The sequence below is a fragment of the Tamandua tetradactyla genome, chromosome 1 (genome assembly GCF_023851605.1).
Source record: "Tamandua tetradactyla isolate mTamTet1 chromosome 1, mTamTet1.pri, whole genome shotgun sequence".
In the NCBI taxonomy this organism is placed as follows: domain Eukaryota; kingdom Metazoa; phylum Chordata; class Mammalia; order Pilosa; family Myrmecophagidae; genus Tamandua; species Tamandua tetradactyla.
Genome location: NC_135327.1, coordinates 162,869,461 through 162,889,053, shown reverse-complemented (window position 1 = coordinate 162,889,053; position 19,593 = coordinate 162,869,461). Strand labels below are relative to the sequence as shown.

Genomic DNA, 19,593 nt, shown 5'->3' with positions numbered 1-19,593 from the left:
ATTTTTTTTTGTATGTTGTATGGTGGGAATCACATTTCATTGTTTTTCCATGTGAGTATCTCATTATTGTAGCAACATTAGTTGAATTTTTGTTTGTTTGTTTGCTTGTTTGTTTTGGGAAGTACATGGGCCAGGAATCATTTATATGCATTTTTGAACAAAGATCTGTGATGTGATTGATAAATGATTTTTTTTTAACCATTCATTATATTTTCATGCCTGAGCATGATTTCAATGGCTACAAAAAACATGTTGATGTGCTAGATTTTATCTGCAAATAGTTACGTTTTCAAATATTTCCCAACATTTATATTTTTCAAAAGTATCAATCTTCTCAAAACAATGAATATTGCATTTTGTGCCTAACAACCTTTTAATTAATTTCAGTGTCTGGAATATAAAATGGTAGACCTCCATGTTTAGTTGGATCATAAGAAACAAAAGACATGAGGTACAGGAACCCTTTTCTTGTTTAGGGACAATATTATATCAGCGTAGCACTCTCAATCACTTGGATTAACAGCAACTAAGTCTCCCCTATCCAAAATTCTGTCAAATTTGACAATATTTACTCTGTAAATAGGAAAAAATACTATTACCTGAAGAACTCTTAAATACTTTGGCTCCAGGAATTTCAGTAATTTGTTCTGTTGAGTAAGAAAGATACTGTTCTGTAAAAAATTCTTGAATCCCAAGTTCTCTGATCTCCACACCAACTATGTTGTGTCTCCTGTCTGAAAAAGATTTCACCTCAACTGCTTTTCCACAAAAAGGAAAAAAATATCCTGAGTCCACTCTTGCCATTAAGAAAAGTATCCAAATGCTTCTTTAATATGTGATGTCCTTGTTCTTGATGAAATGAAATGCTGTGGCTCAGCCACTTTTCTTGCCATTCTTCCAGAGTTAGTACACAGTTTTTCCATATTTCATTATCAGGGTACTCATTAATTTCAAGTAAAGTTCTTGTATCATTCATAGTTTTGTGACACCTTTTCCTCTCAAGCAGATATCTCCAAGCCTTTTCAGCCACCTGCTCCCTGCCACTCAACAACATAAAATGGGTTAGAGATGAAATCAGAAGCAAAATTAGGAAATATCTTGAGGCAAATAAAAATGACCATACAATATACCAAGACCTGTGGATGCAGCAAAGGCAGTGTTGAGAAGAAAATTTATAACTCTAAATGCTTACATTAAAAAATAGAAAGACTTCAAATCAAAGACCTAACCTCAAAACTAGAAACTAGAAAAAGAAGAGCAAACTAACCCAAAGTGAGCAAATATTATAAGGGAGATAAATGAAATAGAAAACAAAACAAAAAATAAAATAAAGACAATCAACAGAAGAAATGAAAGGGAGACATTACTACCAAGCCTGCTGACATAGAAAGGACTATAATAGAATACTATGACTAATTGTATGCCAATAAATTAGATACCCTAGCTTGAATAGAAACATTTGTAAAAATATATAAACTACGTACGTTGGCTCAAGAAGAAATAGAAGCTTTCAATACATTTATTACTAGTAAAGAGATCAAATCAGTAATTAAAAAAAAATACCCAACAAAGAAAAGGCCATGACCCAATGGTTTCCCATTGGAATTCTGCCAAACATTATGGAAAGACTAAACTTTTATTCAGCTCAAATGCTTCTAAAAAATTGAAGGGGGGGAGTAATCACTCCCTAACTCATTCTGAGGCCAACATCATCTTCATACCAAAGCTACATGAAGATACCTCAAGAAAAAAAAAAACTGTATTCCAATATTTCCATGAATACAGACGCATATATCCTCAACAAAATACTAGCAAACTGTATCCAAAACATTTAAAGAATTATGCACCATGATAAAGTGAGATTTATGCCTGGAATGCAGGGTTTTTTAAACAGAAGAAAATAAAATAATCTATTACACCAAATTAACAAAATGAAGTGAAAAAAAGCCACATGATCACCTCAATTGATGCATAAACAGCATTTGACAAAATACAATACCCTTTCTTGATAAAAACACTTAGAACATTAGTTTTCTAAGAAAAGAAGAAAACCTTCTCAACATGAGAAAGGGCATATATGAAAATCCCAGAGATAACATTCTACATAATGGTGAAAGACAGGAAGCTTTCCCTCTGAGATCAGGAGTAAGACCAGGATGCCCACTGTAACCACTGTTATTCAATGTTGTACTGGAAGTTCTAAACAGAACAAGTAGGTAAAAAAATAGAAAAGAAATAAAAGGCATCTGTATTAGTTAGGGTTGTCTAGAGAAACAGAATCAACAGGGAACACTTGCAAATATAAAATTTATGAAAGTGTCTCACATGAGCGTAGGAATGCAGAGTCCAAAATCCACAGGGCAGGCTGCGAAGTCGATGACTCCAATGGAGAGGCTCACCAGCCAAAGCAGGAATGGAATCTGTCTCCTCTGAGTCCTCCTTAAAAGGCTTCCCATGATTGGATTTAGTACCACTAATTGCAGAAGACACTCCCCTTTGGCTGATTACAAATGGAATCAGCTGTGGATGTAGCTGACGTGATCATGACCTAATCCTATGAAATGTCCTCATTGCAACAGACAGGCCAGTGCTTGCCCAATCAGATGAACAGGTACCACAACTTCGCCAAGTTGACACCTGTCCCTAACCGTGACAGTTCACCCCTTGTCAACTTGGCATATATATATATATATATATGTATCACCTTAGACCATACTTAATTTCCAAATGAAAACAAGCACACATTTTTTCTTTTACCTGACAATACTCAACTGTCCTGCATATAACTGGAAACACATTAAATCTCTCCAGAATAGTGTGCAAATCCTTGGGCAACATTCATTCTTAAACTTGATATCTTACAACTTAAATAGTATAACACAAACAAAACAGCATTACAGTCCTCGTTTCTGTAACTGATCACGTGGTCGAAGTTCATATTTATCACTACCTTCTTCCACTACCCATTCCATGTTCCCTTTCCCCTCAGCAAGCACTTCAGCTGGCCGTGGTTCTTTGCCTGGTGGGGTGACCCAAACCTTCATTCCTGAAGTCTCAGAGCCATTAGTGGTCCTGCCTGGATTGTGTTGTTGCAGTTTTCCATTGATTTTAATCACAGGGCATGGTAGTACTAATAGATGCCCCAGGGGATCTCCTATATTCCAAGAAAACTCTTCTTTACCTCCATTATGTAGTTGCAGTCCTACTTCCTTCTGATAGTCAGGGTCAACTACCCCAGACAATAATGTAATTTCCTTCTTGGTGTGCTGATCCAGAGGCATAAGTAGCCCAAAGTGGCCAGGTGGCAATCTTAACTTCCAGTTCAGTGGTATCACTGTTGTTTCTCCTGGAGAAAGCACACCCCGTTTTGGAACTAAAACCTGTAGACCAGCAGAACTCAGGGTAGCAGGGACAGGAAGCAAAAATTTTCCTAGTGGATCACTAGGAGTAATAGTGAGTGGCACCACACCCATTTCCACCCCTTGGTTCCTGGACCCATGGATCCTGGCTATGGGAGAAACAGCACCATACAGCGGACGCTGATTCAGAGCATACACAGCTTCCTGGAGAACATTACCCCAGCCTTTCAAGTTTTTGCCACCCAATTGGCACCGTAATTGAGTTTTCAAAAGGCCATTCCACCATTCTACCAATCCAGCTGCTTCTGGATGATGGGGAACATGGTAAGACCAGAGAATTCCATGAGCATGTGCCCATTCCCGCACTTCATTTGCTGTGAAGTGTGTTCCTTGATCCGAAGCAATGCTATGTGGAATACCATGACGATGGATAAGGCATTCCGTAAGCCCACGGATAGTAGTTTTGGCAGAAGCATTGCGTGCAGGGAAAGCAAACCCATATCCAGAGTATATGTCTATTCCAGTTAGAACAAATCGCTGCCCCTTCCATGAAGGGAGTGGTCCAATGTAATCAACCTGCCACCATGTAGCTGGCTGGTCACCTCGAGGAATGGTGCCATATGGGGGGCTGAGTGTGGGTCTCTGCTGCTGGCAGATTGGGCACTCAGCAGTGGCTGTAGCCAGGTCAGCCTTGGTGAGTGGAAGTCCATGTTGCTGAGCCCATGCATAACCTCCATCCCTACCACCATGACCACTTTGTTCATGAGCCCACTGGGCAATAACAGGAGTTGCTGGGGAAAGAGGTTGACTGGTATCCATAGAACGGGTCATCTTATCCACTTGATTATTAAAATCTTCCTCTGCTGAAGTCACCCTCTGGTGTGCATTCACATGGGACACAAATATCTTCATATTTTTAGCCCACTCAGAAAGATCTATCCACATACTTCTTCCCCAGACCTCTTTGTCAACAATTTTCCAATTATGGTCTTTCCAAGTCCCTGACCATCCAGCCAAACCATTAGCAACAGCCCATGAGTCAGTATACAAACGCACCTCTGGCCAGTTTTCCTTCCAAGCAAAATGAACAACCAGGTGCACTGCTCGAAGTTCTGCCCACTGGGAGGATTTCCCCTCACCACTGTCCTTCAAGGACACCCCAGAAAGGGGTTGTAATGCTGCAGCTGTCCACTTTCGGGTGGTACCTGCATATCGTGCTGAACCATCTGTAAACCAGGCCCGAGTTTTCTCTTCCTCAGTTAATTCACTGTAAGGAACTCCCCAAGAGGCCATAGCTCTGGTCTGGGAAAGAGAAGGTAATGTGGCAGCAGGAGCGGAAACCATGGGCATTTGTGCCACTTCTTCATGTAACTTACTTGTGCCTTCAGGATCTGCTCTGGCTCTATCTCGTATATGCCATTTCCACTTTACAATAGAGTGCTGCTGTGCACGCCCAACTTTATGGCATTCTCCAAGACCCATCTATTTTCTGCACAGGCCAAATAGGAGAGTTGAACGGGGATGTGGTGGGAATCACCACCCCTGCATCTTTCAAGTCCTTAAGAGTGGCAGTAATCTCTGCAATCCCTCCAGGAATACGGTATTGCTTTTGATTTACTATTTTGCTTGGTAGGGGCAGTTCTAGTGGCTTCCACTTGGCCTTTCCCACCATAATAGCCCTCACTGCGCGAGTTAGAGAACCAACGTGGGGATCCTGCCAGTTGCTCAGTATGTCTATGCCAATTATACATTCCGGAACTGGGGAAATAACTACAGGGTGGGTCCGGGGGCCCACTGGACCCACTGTGAGACGGACCTGAGCTAAAACTCCATTGATCACCTGGCCTCCATAAGCCCCCACTCTGACTGGTGGTCCAGAGTGACGTTTTGGGTCCCCTGGAATTAACGTCACTTCTGAACCAGTGTCTAATAATCCCCGAAATATCTGATCATTTCCTTTTCCCCAATGCACAGTAACCCTGGTAAAAGGCCGTCGGTCTCCTTGGGGAAGACTTAGAGGAAGGTTAACAGTATAAATTTGTGGCAGTGTAACAGGTTTCTCCCCCATAGGGACCTGGCCTCCCCTTCATTCAAGGGGCTCAGGGTCTGTAAACTGTTTCAAGTCTGGAAATTGGTTAAGGGGCTGTGACTCTGTGTTTTTGTAATTCAGTTTAGACTTCTGTTCCCTTGACCTAGAACTCTTTTGTTTATACAGCTCCAACAAGAATTTAGTAGACTGCCCTTCTATTGTATTTCTAGGCACCCCATGATTTACTAGCCAATGCCACAAATCTCTGCGTGTCATATAATTTTGATGCCTCCTTTGAGTTTGTTGTCTATTATAATACCCACGTCTACCTTGTCTTTGGTGATTAAGTGCTGCCACCTGGCTTCTGCCAACTTGGGATCCTGTCATCCCCATTGTGTTTAAGGATTCCAGCTCAGTGACAGCAGTTCATACAGTAATATCTGACCTACAGAGAAGTGCAACCACAGAGCTCTTGAGGGATGATGGTGCTAGTCTCACAAATTTATTTCTCACTGTTCTGGTAAAAGGTGCATCCTCTGGACATTCCTGGGGTGTAAGAGCAGGCTTTGCATGATAAATCCACTCTGACATCCCAATCTCTCTAAGCCTCTGGATCCCCTCATCTACATTATACCAGGGCAGTTCTGGCATTTCAACCTCAGGTAATGTTGGCCACCTTTTGATCCATGTTTCAACCAACCACCCAAACAAGCTGTTAACACCTTTTCTAACGGCTCTAGCTGTAACATTGAATGCAGAATCTCTGCTTAGTGGGCCCATATCAATAAATTCAGCCTGATCCAGCCTTATATTCCTCCCACCATTATCCCAAACTCTTAAAATCCATTGCCACACATATTCCCCTGATTTCTGTCTATATAAATTGGAAAACTCACACAGTTCTTTTGGAGTATAACGTACCTCCTCATGTGTGATACTTTGTACCTCACCTTTAGGGGCCTGTTGGGACTTTAGTCTAGTTATAGGTCTAGAAGAAATGAGGGGTGGTGGGGGTGGGTCATGAAAAGAATTAGAAATATCTTCCAAGCCATTTGCTTCAGGGCTTTCATTTGCAGTTTCATCTGGTGAAACAGGATTAATAACTCTAGGGCTAATCCCTTCAGGAGGAAGTTGGGTGGCCAATTCCTCAAGGCAGGCTGGAGGTGGGGCGGCTATATTCTCAGGGCAGATTACTACAGGGTTATCTAAAGAAGGCTCATCATGGTCTAGGGTTTCAACCTCACCCCCAACATCATTATCAATCCATATGTCACCATCCCATTTTTCAGGGTCCCACTCCTTTCCAATCAATGCCCTCACTTTAACGGCAGACACCATGCAAGACTGAGATTTCAGTTTACGTTGTAAAGTTGCTACTCTAACAATAAGATTCTGAGTCTGATTTTCAGAGATCTCAAGTCTACGGCTACAGGAAATAAAATTTTCCTTCAGGATACTCATAGAAACCTCTACATCTTTCAGATGGCACTTAAGCTTCTTGTTTGAAGCCTTAAGCCCATCCCTTTCACCCTTTAATGTAGACAGTGTATCTAACAACAACCAACCAACATCTCTATAACTCTTATTTCTACAAAACTCTGTAAAGGTGTCAAAAACATTATCCCCCAGAGTCTGGCTTCGTACAAGCGAAGCATTAGGAGAATCAAATGATGATATTTTGACTATCTCCTTTGCCAACTCAGTCCATGGATTGGGAGTGTCATTCTGATTACGGGAATCAGAGTCCCTAGTGTCTCTGAGCCCAGTCAGAGTAGAAAACCATTCATAAAAACCCATTTTTAAGATTCTGTTCCTTAAGAACCACTCCTGGTACCAAGATGTATTAGTTAGGGTTCTCTAGAGAAACAGAATCAACAGGGAACACTTGCAAATATAAAATTTATGAAAGTGTCTCACATGACCGTAGGAACGCAGAGTCCAAAATTCACAGGGCAGGCTGCAAAGCCGATGACTCCAATGGATGGCCTGGATGAACTCCACAGGAGAGGCTCACCAGCCAAAGCAGGAATGGGACCTGTCTCCTCTGAGTCCTCCTTAAAAGGCTTCCCATGATTGGATTTAGCATCACTAATTGCAGAAGACACTCCCCTTTGGCTGATTACAAATGGAATCAGCTGTGGATGTAGCTGACATGATCATGACCTAATCCTATGAAATCTCCTCATTGCAACAGACAGGCCAGCGCTTGCCCAATCAGATGAACAGGTACCACAACTTGGCCAAGTTGACACCTGTCCCTAACCGTGACAGCATCCAATTGGAAAGGGAGAATTAAAATTTTACCTATATTCATGTCACATGATCCTATATACAGAAAATCCTGAAAAATATACAACAAAGCTCATAGAGCTAATCCATAAATTCAGCATAGTGGCAGGATACAAGAGCAGCACCCCCAAAATCAGTAGTGCTTCTATACACAAGCAGTGAACATTTAAAAGAAGAAATTCGTTAAAAAATTTCAATCACAATAAACTGACAGAACCAAATATCTAAGAATAAATCTAAACAAGTTTCCAAAGGACTTATACACAGAAAACTACAAAGCATTGCCAAAAGAAATTAAAGAAGATCTAAATTAATGGAAGGATATTCCAGGTAATGGATTGGATGATCAAATATCATTAAGAAATCAATACCACATACAGCAATTTACAGATTCAATGCAACCCAAGCAGAATTCCAAAAAAACTTCTTTGCAGAAATGAAAAAGCCAGTTCTCAAATTTATATGGAAGGCTAAGGGGACCCAAATAACTAAAGCCATCTTGAAAAAGAAGAATAAATTTGGGGGCACACTTCCAAATCTTAAAAATTATTCTAAGTCACAGTAATCAAAACAGCATAGTAGTGGCATAAGGACAGACATATAGATCAATGGAATAGAATTGAGAGCTCAGAAATCAACCCTCACAATTATGGCCAACTGATTTTTGGCAAGGTGGAAAACATACCATTCCATTTGAAAAAAATAGTCTCTTCAACAAGTGGTTTTGGGAAAACTGAATTTCCACTTGCCAAAAATAAATAAATAATAAAAATAAATGCAAAAATCAACTCAGGAGTGGATCAAACGGCCCATGTCTGACTCCTGGTTTGGGAACCAGGAAAAAAATGGATTAAAGAGTTTACTATAAGAGTTAACAAACTCCTAGAAGAAAATGGAAGGCAGCATCTTCAGGATCTTGTGTTAGGCAATGGCGTCTTGGATTTTATTCTCAAAGCACAAGCAACAAAAGAAAAAATAGACAAATGGGACCGCATCAAAATTAAAAACTTTTGTTCCTCAAAGGACTTTATTATGAAAGTAATAGGACAGCCTACACAATGGGAGAAAATATTTGGAAACCACCTATTCAATAAATGTTAAAGATCCAGAATATATAAGGAAATTCTTCAACTCAACTGCAAAGAGACAAACAACCCAGTTTAAAAGCAGACAAAAGCAGGGGCATATATCTTCCTGGCAATGTGGAACATGACCCTGGGGATGAGCCTGGACCTTGCATGATGGAATTGAGAAAACTTTCTTGACCAAAAGGGGGAAGAGAAATGGAACAAAATAAAGTTTCAATAGCTGAGATATTTCAAATAGAGTTGAGAGGTCATTCTGAAGGTTATTCTTATGCATTATATGCATATCCCTTTTTAGAGTCAATAGAATGACTCACAAGTATCAGAAATTGTTAAACTCATGGCTAGGGTTTATTACAGTCAAAAGGCATAGCTTAGAATCAGCGAGGGCAAAGAGTACATTGTACTAAGTCTGGTAGAAACAAGGTACAAGCTCCCATGTGTCCTCTCCCACTGGAGGCCCATGGGGTTGTGTTTAATTTTCTCAGCAGCGATGTGTGACATGTGCAAAGATTTGCCGATTAGGGAAAACTAACCATACCTTGGTTTTTATTAAGGTTCAGGGTTTTTGTTGGGGTCAGTCGCATAGTATGGAGCACCTTTGTGACTGACCTCAGGTATTCAGACCCCAGCCCTCTAGAGATAAGAAGCATTCACAATAAATCACATCATTAAGATAAACTTACCTGGTCAAACTGTAGCCCAAGGCCTCAGGTATACAAAAACACTCTTATTGGTCAAAATATTCTAATGTACAGGATTTGGACAAATCAGGCTTTCTAAGTTAACTCTTTCCCACATGCTCCTCATGCTCGCTCTTTGTATAGTCACTGCTAATTTTCTGTCTCCCTCTACCAAAACCACAGTTCCTGTAAGACAGTCCTCTTTATATGGCTACTTTCTCTGTAGTGCAGTGACCACCCCTGCTCTGGACACTTCAAGACTAGGAATGGTTACTGCTTCCCACTGTTATTAGGCCTAGGGAACTGCACAATCCCTTCTTAGTTTCCCTAAATTCTACCCATGGCTTTGTGAACAACCTCTTTGTTGAACTCTCCTAGAATTATTCCATTCAAATGTGCAGATATTTCCTGCCAGGTGCCTGACTGATATAGGTTGATATATACTCAGCCCAAGCTTCTTATACACATGCTATATTTGTAGCCCTGGGTTTTTAACAATAACAATGAGACAGAATCCTTTAGTCTCTCAAAGATTCTCCATACGATATCTCTAAGGCAAAAAACTGGATTAATTCATTAGAAAAATTTCCAACAGTGGTGTTTGAAACAAACTCTTACTTCTTTAGTGCTTTCATGCAATACACTGTTCACTGATTATTACATTTTCCTCACCCTTACTGATCTCCTATGTTCTCAGAAAATAAATGAACATGCGTTATTGTCTCTTCTTTTCTCTGGAAATGGCCATTATAGTTGCTCATTAAAATGTCTCCTGAGTAGCTTTCATGGCCTCCTAGGAAGCTGCATGTTGAATCAAAGGGCAGCAGCTGAACACTTGAGAAACCACCCAAGTCCCCATTATATCAGCTTCACCCTCTTCCCAATAACCCAAAAGTGGAGGTGCAGCCAAGTAAACATGTGATTGGGGGCGCCACCCAGATTACTTTCATGCCTCTGTGTTAAGGACTATGGCTATGATTGTGTTCAAGGTGAGGAAGAAGAGAAAGAGAAAGACCAGCCTCATGTAAAATTCCAGGCTGCAATCAGTTTTCATTACTCCCCCCACAGTCCCTTTCTATGCTGTTTTTGTCCTATCAAATCACATAACCACCATCTTAGGCTCCCTGCATCCTTTATAATCTCCTCTACTCCTCCATCCTTTTAATCAAAACTTATCTTCATCACCCCCAAAGAACCTCTTTTGTTGGTCAGATCTGGCCTCTCTTGCTACACCAACTCTGCGGGTGAACTTACTGCCCGCCCCCCACCCCCTACACAGGACATGACTCCCAGAGGTGTAAATCTCTCTGGCAACTCCTGGGATGAGCCAGGACCCAGTATCATGGGATTGAGAAAGTCTTCTTGACTAAAAAGGAGAAGAGAGAAATGAGACAAAATTAAATTTCATTGGTTAAGAGGTTTCAGAGTCGAGAGGTTATCCTGGAGGTTATTCTTATGCATTATATAGATATACTTTTAAATCCATGGTGCATTGGAGGGGCTAGAGGGAAGTACCTGCAATTGTTGAACTGTGTTCCAGTACTCTTGATTCTTGAAGGCAATTGTATAAATATATAGCTTTTGTAATGTGACCATGTGATTGTGAAAACCTTGTATCTGATGCTTCTCATACCTAGGGTTTGGACAGATGAGTGAAAAAATAAGGGAAAAAATAATGTGGGATAAGGAGTAAAAAATTGGGGTACATGGAAATACTAGTGGTCAATGAGAGGGAGGAGTGAGGGCTATGGGATATATAGTTTTTTTCTTTTTATTTCTTTTTCTGGAATGATGCAAATGTTCTAAAATGATCATGGTGATGAATATACAACTATGTGATGATATCGTGAGCCATCGATTGTGTATTATACAATGGATAGATTGTATGTGTGTGAAGATTTCCCAATGAAAAATATTTTTAAAAAGCAACAAAAAAACTCGTTTTCATAAGAACAGGATTTTCCATTTCTTCCAGTCGTCATTCATTAGTTTGCCCGGTTACATCCATACACTCTTATTTGTGTTCACTGCATCTGATTCACCAGGGTTGAACTTGGAATTCATCATGCCTGAAGCCTGCCAACCCTCTGGACTTTTTAATCACATAAGTCCACAGATTTTCTTTTTTGATAAGCCAATTTACATCAGGAATTCTTCCAATCAAAAATATTTCACTCATTCTCACCCAGGTATAAATAAATGATGCTATTGTGGGGTCCCTTCCGTTGCTGTTAATTTAGCAGGAGCTGGAACCTTCAGCCAAGAGGGCAAGTTAGGAGGAGGCCTCCCAACAAAACAAGTCCTATTTAGAAGTGAAACAATCAACAGTAAGAGTGGAAAAGTGGTTTTCACTCTCTTATATAATTATTTGTTCAGACATCCATTCTGGAGCTAAGAATATTTATACCTCGTTTGTACTGACATCAGTAATATGGCTCAGATTCCACAAACAAAGCCAGCTTTAGTCATCTTTTTAAGTTATCTGAGCTCTCAGATTTCATGGCTACTTAAAATGGAGACTCCATACCAGTAACAGCATGTATTTGTGAACCAGAGAAGCTCAGGACATCATAAACAGCAAAAGGAGAGAATGCATACAATTTGGTTTTTGATCATGATACTGATGAAAATAAGCCCTAAAATTATATGGGAATTGATGTATTAAATTTAGAATATACTATATTTATGAATTTAGCATATACTAAGTTTGTTTTGAAATTCTCTTTCAATTGTTTCCCATATTAACCTATTCTGAATTGGTATTCCAGAGATAGTAGTATCTTTTATTAAAAGCTTATATAGAAGCATAAATATTATTCATGGTATATGTATAGTAAGGTGATAAATTTCTTCCCCAGAAGTGCATACAAATTAAATTAACATTAGGAGTGAAGTTCTTCTTTTTCAAAAGAATCCCACATAATCTACTGCTTTCCCTCTGCTGAGAGTGCTAATTTATTTTTTCTTAACTAGAAAATCATGAGAAGATCCCTCTTAAAATGGGGTTTTCTATTTATTATTTTCTTTCAGTGATTCTAAGATACTTTACCAACAACTATGCATCAATGGTTACAGTATTTTCAAGCTATTTAATGTAATGTCAGTCAGTATGTTTCAAAGTAGAAAGGGAATCTTTTGGAGTGTTTTAGGCAGTTTGCCCTCCTGTATATGTAAAGGATCAAAAGATACAGAAGCAAGTATTTATCACAACATTAGAAGTCCAGTGATTGAATGGAATTACTTGGTCAGTAAGAGATATAGACAGAATAATGTTCATTTTCCAAGCATTTTATTTAGAAGGCAATTCTGGTGAACATGTTCAAATAAATTATTTAGTACTACTGGTGGTGGGTTTTTTTAAATTTTATTTTGTTTTAACATTTGTTCCCCCTATTATTTATTTTTAATCCATATTTTTATTCATCTATCCATACCATAGATAAAAGGAGCATCAGACACAAGGTTTTCCCAATCACATAGTCACATTGTGAAAGCTATATCATTATTCAATCATCTTCAAGAAACATGGCTACTGGAACACAGCTCTACAATTTCAGATACTTTCCTTTAGCATCTCTAAAACACCTTAAACTAAAAAGTGGATATCTATGTAATGCGTAAGAATAACCTCCAGAATAACCTCTCGACTATGTTTGAAATCTCTCAGCCACTGACACTTTATTTTGTCTCATTTCTCCCCATCCCCCTTTCAGTCAAGAAGGTTTTCTCAATCCCTTGATGCTGAGTTCCAGCTCATTCTAAGATTTCTGTCCCACGTTGCCAGGGAGGTCCACACCCCTGAGAGTCATGTCCCACGTAGAGAGGGGGAAGGCAGTGAATTTGCTTGCCGTGTTGGTTGAGAGACAGATAGGCCACATCTGAGCAACAAAAGAGGTTCTCTGGGGGTGACTCTTAGGCATAATTTTAAGTAGGCTTAGCCTATCCTTTGCAGGATAAGTTTCATATGAACAAACCCCAACATTGAGGGTTCAGCCTATTGCTTTGGTTGTCCCCACTGCTTGCAAGAATATCAGGAATTCTCCAAATGGGGAAGTTGAATTTTCCCCCTTTCTTACCATTCCCCCAAGGGGAGTTTGGTGGGATTCAATAACTTTCCCCTCCAGCATAGGAAAACAACAACAACACTCCTGCTTGCCAGAGATTTTTGGTGTAATAGCTAGTAAGTAAGGACACCTGGATTAGGTGACTTATTTGGGTCACCATGCCCCACAAATTGTGATTGGTCAATTGGTCATCATTATTCTCATCCTTTCCAAATAGGCACAAGGCAAGACTCCAATTTGCAAACTACTTCTATTCTAAAATTAATTTGTAGCTTATATACTATCAGGACAGAATAACATGTCTATACTACTAGTTATGTGATCTTGAACAAGTAACTTCAATCTCTGAGTTTAATTCTACGTATAGAAAGTAGACCAAATTTCTAATTTACAGGATTATTGAAATTAATAAAATAGTGAATGCAAACTATTTAGTATACTACCTAGTGAACAATGGATCTTAGATGGAACACATATTTTAAATTAATAATTAGGTTTCTAGGAAAGCCCACAAAGACCAAGCTGAACCATTAAAGAAATTGAAAAAAAAAGAAAAAGTAATGTGTTAATATCAAACTCTGGAATCAAAGACATACAGTAATTTTATTTATCAAAGTATAAATACATATATTAAAGTCCACAAGTATTAAGCGTATGCCTCAATAAACTTTTTTTTGGTATGCTGTATGTGCTGTATGGAGGGATCACACTCCATTCTTTTTCCATGTGAGTAACCCATTATTGCAGCACCATTTGTTGAATTTTGTTTCTTCATTTGTTGTTGTTGTTCTTTGTTTGTTTGTTTGTTTTGAGAGATGCATGGGTCGGGAATTGAACCCGAGTCTCCTGCATGGCAGGCAAGAATTCTACCCCTGAACTACCCTTGCAGCCCCATCAATAAACTTTTATAATGTAAACACACTCATAACCAATTCAAGAAATAGAACATTATCTGCATTCTAGAAGTCCCCTTTCCTTGCTTCCCCTGGTCACTACACCCGGTCACTACACCTTTCTCAAAGGTAATCAATATTCTGACTTCTGACACTATAGATTATTTTTTCCCACTCTTGAACCGTACATAAGTGGAATATACAGTATGTATTCTTGTGTCTGACTTCTTTTCCTTCAATATTATGTCTTAAGCACAATCCATGTTGTGTGCCACAGTTCATTTTCATTCTTGTGTAGTGTACCATTTTACAAATCCGTCAAAATTTATTTTTCCATTCTAATGTTTATTTTTCTAATCTAATGATGAATTAGGCAATGCTACCCTGAAGATTCTTATACATAGGGTAGATTAAGATTATCTAACTGTGAAGATTCCCTGTGCGTGCATTTTAGTACACACCTGTATGCATTTCTGTTGAGTGCATACTCAGAAACAGAATTTCTAAATCAAAGGGTATGCATATGTTTAGCTTCAGCAGATATTGCCAAACTGTTTTCCAACTTTGTGTATAGGGACCCCACATGTATGCTCTGTCTTTTAATTGGTGTATTTAGGCCAGTCACATTTAAAGTGATTATTGATACAGTTGCATTAATATTTACCACATTTATAACTCTTCTGTTTGTGCCCTTGTTCTTTCTTTTATATCTTCTGCCCTTTCACTGCCTTCTCTGGTCTTAATTGAACATTTTGTGTGATTCTATTCTCTCTTCTCTCTTAGCATATCAATTATACTTCTTTTTTTAAAGACTTTTGATTGTTGCCCTGGAGTTTGCAATATATAGAGAGAGCTAATCTAAATCCACTGTCCAATGATAGTATACTGCTTCCTGGGTACTACAAGTACCTTATAACAGAGTCTTTCCAATTCTTCTCTCCCATCCCTTATAACACTGCAGCCATTCATTTCACATAGCCATAAGCTAAAAGCACCCAATATAATATTTATGGCAGATTGAATTGTGTAACCCAGTTTGGACATGTTCTTTGTCTTGGTCCACATTCTGGCTGGTGTGAGTCTATTGTAAATAAGATCTCTTCATGATGGTATGTCAGTTAAGGTGTGAGCCAGTAAATCAGGTTGGTCTTCAACTTGGATTACTGGAGTTCTTTATAGGCAGACTGAAAGTCTGATGGAGAGAGAAACCACAGGGAGCAACTGAAAGTCAGAAGTCAATGGAACATGGAAGAGAAAGCAGAAGGCATTGCCACACGCATTGCTGTGTGAAGGACAAGTGGAGGATCCCCAAAGATTGCCCACCAGCCAGAAGATACTGAGCTGAGGAAGAAGCAAACCTTCTAGCCTCTGAAACAGTGAGCTCATAAATTCCTTTTGCTAACCCAATCCATTGCATGGTATTTGTTTTAGCAGTTAGGAAAGTAAAGCAGTACAGCTATTATTTTGAACAAACTGTTATCTGCTAAATCAATTAAGAATAGGAAAAATAAAATATTTTATTTTACCTTCATTTATTCATGCTCTCGAACACTATTCCTTTCATTATATAGATCCAAGATTTGACCTATATAATTTTCCTTTTCTCCAAACAACTTCTTTTAACATTTCTTGTAAGCTGGTCTACTGGAAACAAGCTTCCTCAACTTTTGTTTGTCTGTGAAAGTCATTATCTTTCCTTTAAATCAAAGGATAACTTCACTAGATACAGAATGTTAGAATGATAGTTATTTTTCTTTCAACACTTTAAATACTTTGCTCCACTCTCTTCCAGCATATATGGTTTCTGAAGCAAAGTCCAATGTAATTCTCATTCTTACTTCTCTATAGGGGATAAATTTTAAAACTGAAAAGGAAATCTGAAACCATAATTCTAAAATAGCTTGCATGTCAAATATTTTTTCATAAGCACTGAATCTATTAAACACAGAACTAAAACCTAAAATTATGGGACATACAATTGCAGAAAATGAAGGATTTATAATCTGACACTTAAAAAATAACAACATAGCAAGCAAACCATTGGAGTGGAGATGGAATAAATATAAATTCTATAATTTTAGCAGCTTTCTTGGTAAAGGAAAAATATACCTATTTTGATAAATATAGAAAACAAACTACCAGGAGAGGTTGAAATATGAATATAATAACATTGGCAAGATGGAGGATAGGGAAAGAGCTAAGAAATTATGTGAATTGCTGATTTTATTTTCTTCTGCAAGGAATAGTACTGTCTATAAAGTTGCTAAATTAAGAAATAGAAGATTAAGGATAACATTAAAAGTTTATAAAGGTAAGGAGAAGTTGTAAAGCAGGCAAAAATTGTTCAAATTATAAGAAGGAAAACATGCACACATCAAAATAAAACCATTCCATGTAGCAAAAGGAAGACTATGAAGAAAGCATTAACAACTTAGCATAAAATAAGAGAAAGAATTAAGACCCAATATATCTGTTATATCAGTGATTATAAATGGCATGAATTTGCCTACTAAAAGAAGCACATTCATATTAAGTAATTTTTAAATTATATGTTACACATAAGAGACACAACCAAAACAATGTGATTTAGAAAAGGTTCAAAAATGAAAATATACAAAGATGGATACACACAGCTAACTGAAACAAAGCAGGAGTTGAATTATAATCTCTTTTGTATAAATAAAAATCACAGCTCACATTATTGAATGCTATATGCCAGGAGTGCGCTTTCCGTAAATAATGCATTTGATCCTAAAAATAATCATTACTAGCCCCATTTTACAGATGAAGAAACTGAAGCACAGAGAGGTTAAATAACTTATTCAAAGACACATAACTGGTAATTGGAAGAGACAAGATTCATACCCAGGTTTTCTAGCTGTGCAGCCTGATTGCCCAGCAGCCCCTATTCTGTCTTTATAGTCAAAAAGAAAAGTTTAAAACATGTACTTTAATATGCATAGAACATTTTTCTGAAAGGATATATTAGCAATTACCAAAATAGTAGTTAATTTTAAGGAGAGGGACTGAAGGTGGGAAAGCCTTTAACTTTTAATTTCTACTTCTTCTTTGTCAAGTTATTTGTTTTCTTTTGTGTAGTTAAGATTTTTATTTATGTAATATTAGATGCCTGCAAACAAGTATATGTAACATCCATGAATGTTTTGAAGCATAACATTAGAGTGAATCCATTTGATTTGCCCAGCCTAAAAACATAAACATTCCCAACATCATTACATCAAAGTTCTATTTTAACTTTCTAACTATGTGAATGTAGTACTTGAATTTTTTAGTTAAAAATTTCATTTGGAGGCATTTGGATGGACAACAATACCATTTTTTTTTGTCTTTTTATACATTTCCAAACATTTCTGAAAGAACCAAAAAGTAAAGTGGGTGGGTGGGGGGGATGGATAGGAGTGCTACATTCTCAAAGTGTCATTGCTGTGGGTCCCGAAACTCAGAGTGACAGCACTGGAGACACAGCAACACCCTTGATTAAACCCATACGTACCTCATTTAAGACAATGTGAGGCATTATTGAAAAATCCATTGTAAGTTTATATAACAGGTTATTATACAATATTTCAAAGGGTAAGTGAATCCCAAGGGGAAAAAGTGATTACTTTTTACTTTACTTGCATACGCAAGTACTTCATTTAAAAATAATACGTGTATAAACAATTGCCCATATCTAGAGACTCTTATCATTATTAAGGATAACATGAGAATTTGTTTCCGTAGGCACCATCAGCTTTTGTCACTTTACTCTTTGTGTTTTCCAACATCACTTTCGTTAAAAAAAAAAAAAAAAGCACAATAAAGCACCTGAAAACCTTGAAACCCAACAATCTTTTCTACATGATGCCGGAATGAACAAGTATTCAATGCTTCATAATAAGGTAAAGGACCTTTAATGATAATTTCAGCACATTGACAATATTGTCAAAAGCTTTATTCTAAATCTGAATACACTGGTGGAATAGGCTGTGTTGTCAGTACTTTCAGGTGTTCTTTCAAAAATCGTTTTCAATAATCTGGTACCATATGCAATCTCTAGAACTTAATGGAAATGTTTCAATTCTTGAGAGAACTACTTGTATGAATAATGTTTTCCACCAGCAAATTGAGTTCTAAAAAACAGCTTTAATAAATTCAAGTTCTAGAAATGCATTTTATGTAATGCATTCTTTTCAAGTGAGAGTTAACATTTTTCATTTCTAACTGTTGACGCGACAATTCAGGAAATTGGATGTGAAGATGCTGTTTGAAACACTGCAAAAATTCTTTGATCCTTCAGTGTAATCTTAATGCTGCTGACACAGATATGATTTTGGCAGAAGAATCTTAAAAGTATGAGAACACACGCCTTGTTGCTAGAACAATCCGTACAGTGTTATTTTAGAATATATTTTAAATACATTTAGGAACTCCTTGAAATAACTTATCATCGTAGTTCCAAATAAAGTAGTTGTTATCATTTACATTATTATCATTACTACATAAATACAATTTATTAAGGGTCTGTGATGAACCAAGGCGATGCTAGGTGACTTATATATATTTTCCAGAATTTGCACAATAATCCTACAATTCTCTGATGAGAAAATGAAAGGTCAATAAAATTAAGTAACCTGCCCAAAGTCCCATTGCTGGTAAATGACAACACTGGCCTTTGAACCCAGGTCTCTCTCTTTTTTTTTCTTAATTTTTTTTTTTTAATTAGAGAAGTTGTAAGTTTCTGAGTTTCTTTTTAATGATTTATGCATTGTCCATGAGTGTAAAGCCTACTTTTTCATCTGGATTAAATCAGCCTAAATTGTAAATAGCAATTTAAACAGAAAATTATAATTTCATCTCATTAGTTGACATTTTTCAAAAAATGGGAGCAGCTAATCAACTGGCAACAAACTGGCATTTTTATTCCTTATTGCCATGCTCTCTGCCTTCCCTCTTCTCATACAGTATTTTAATCATTATCCACACACCTTCATGACTAAACCAAATGTTATGAGGTGCATCAGGAATGATCCAGAAATCAGAATAGAGGCATAGATTTAATGCACAGTGGAAACTAAATGGAAAGGTGATAGAGAAAAGTTCCTATGGCCTAAGCCAGCTTTATACCTATGCTCAGAAAATGACCAATGACCCAGTGATGTTGAAAGTATAGGAGTTTTTTTACCTTGTG

At 37.8% G+C, this 19,593-nt stretch overlaps 1 pseudogene; it reads right to left on the bottom strand.

The window, feature by feature from the left end:
- Window positions 1-267: 267 nt before the first annotated feature.
- On the bottom strand, window positions 268-976 carry LOC143681579 (thiopurine S-methyltransferase-like; annotated as a pseudogene).
- Between the last annotated feature and the right edge of the window lie 18,617 nt (window positions 977-19,593).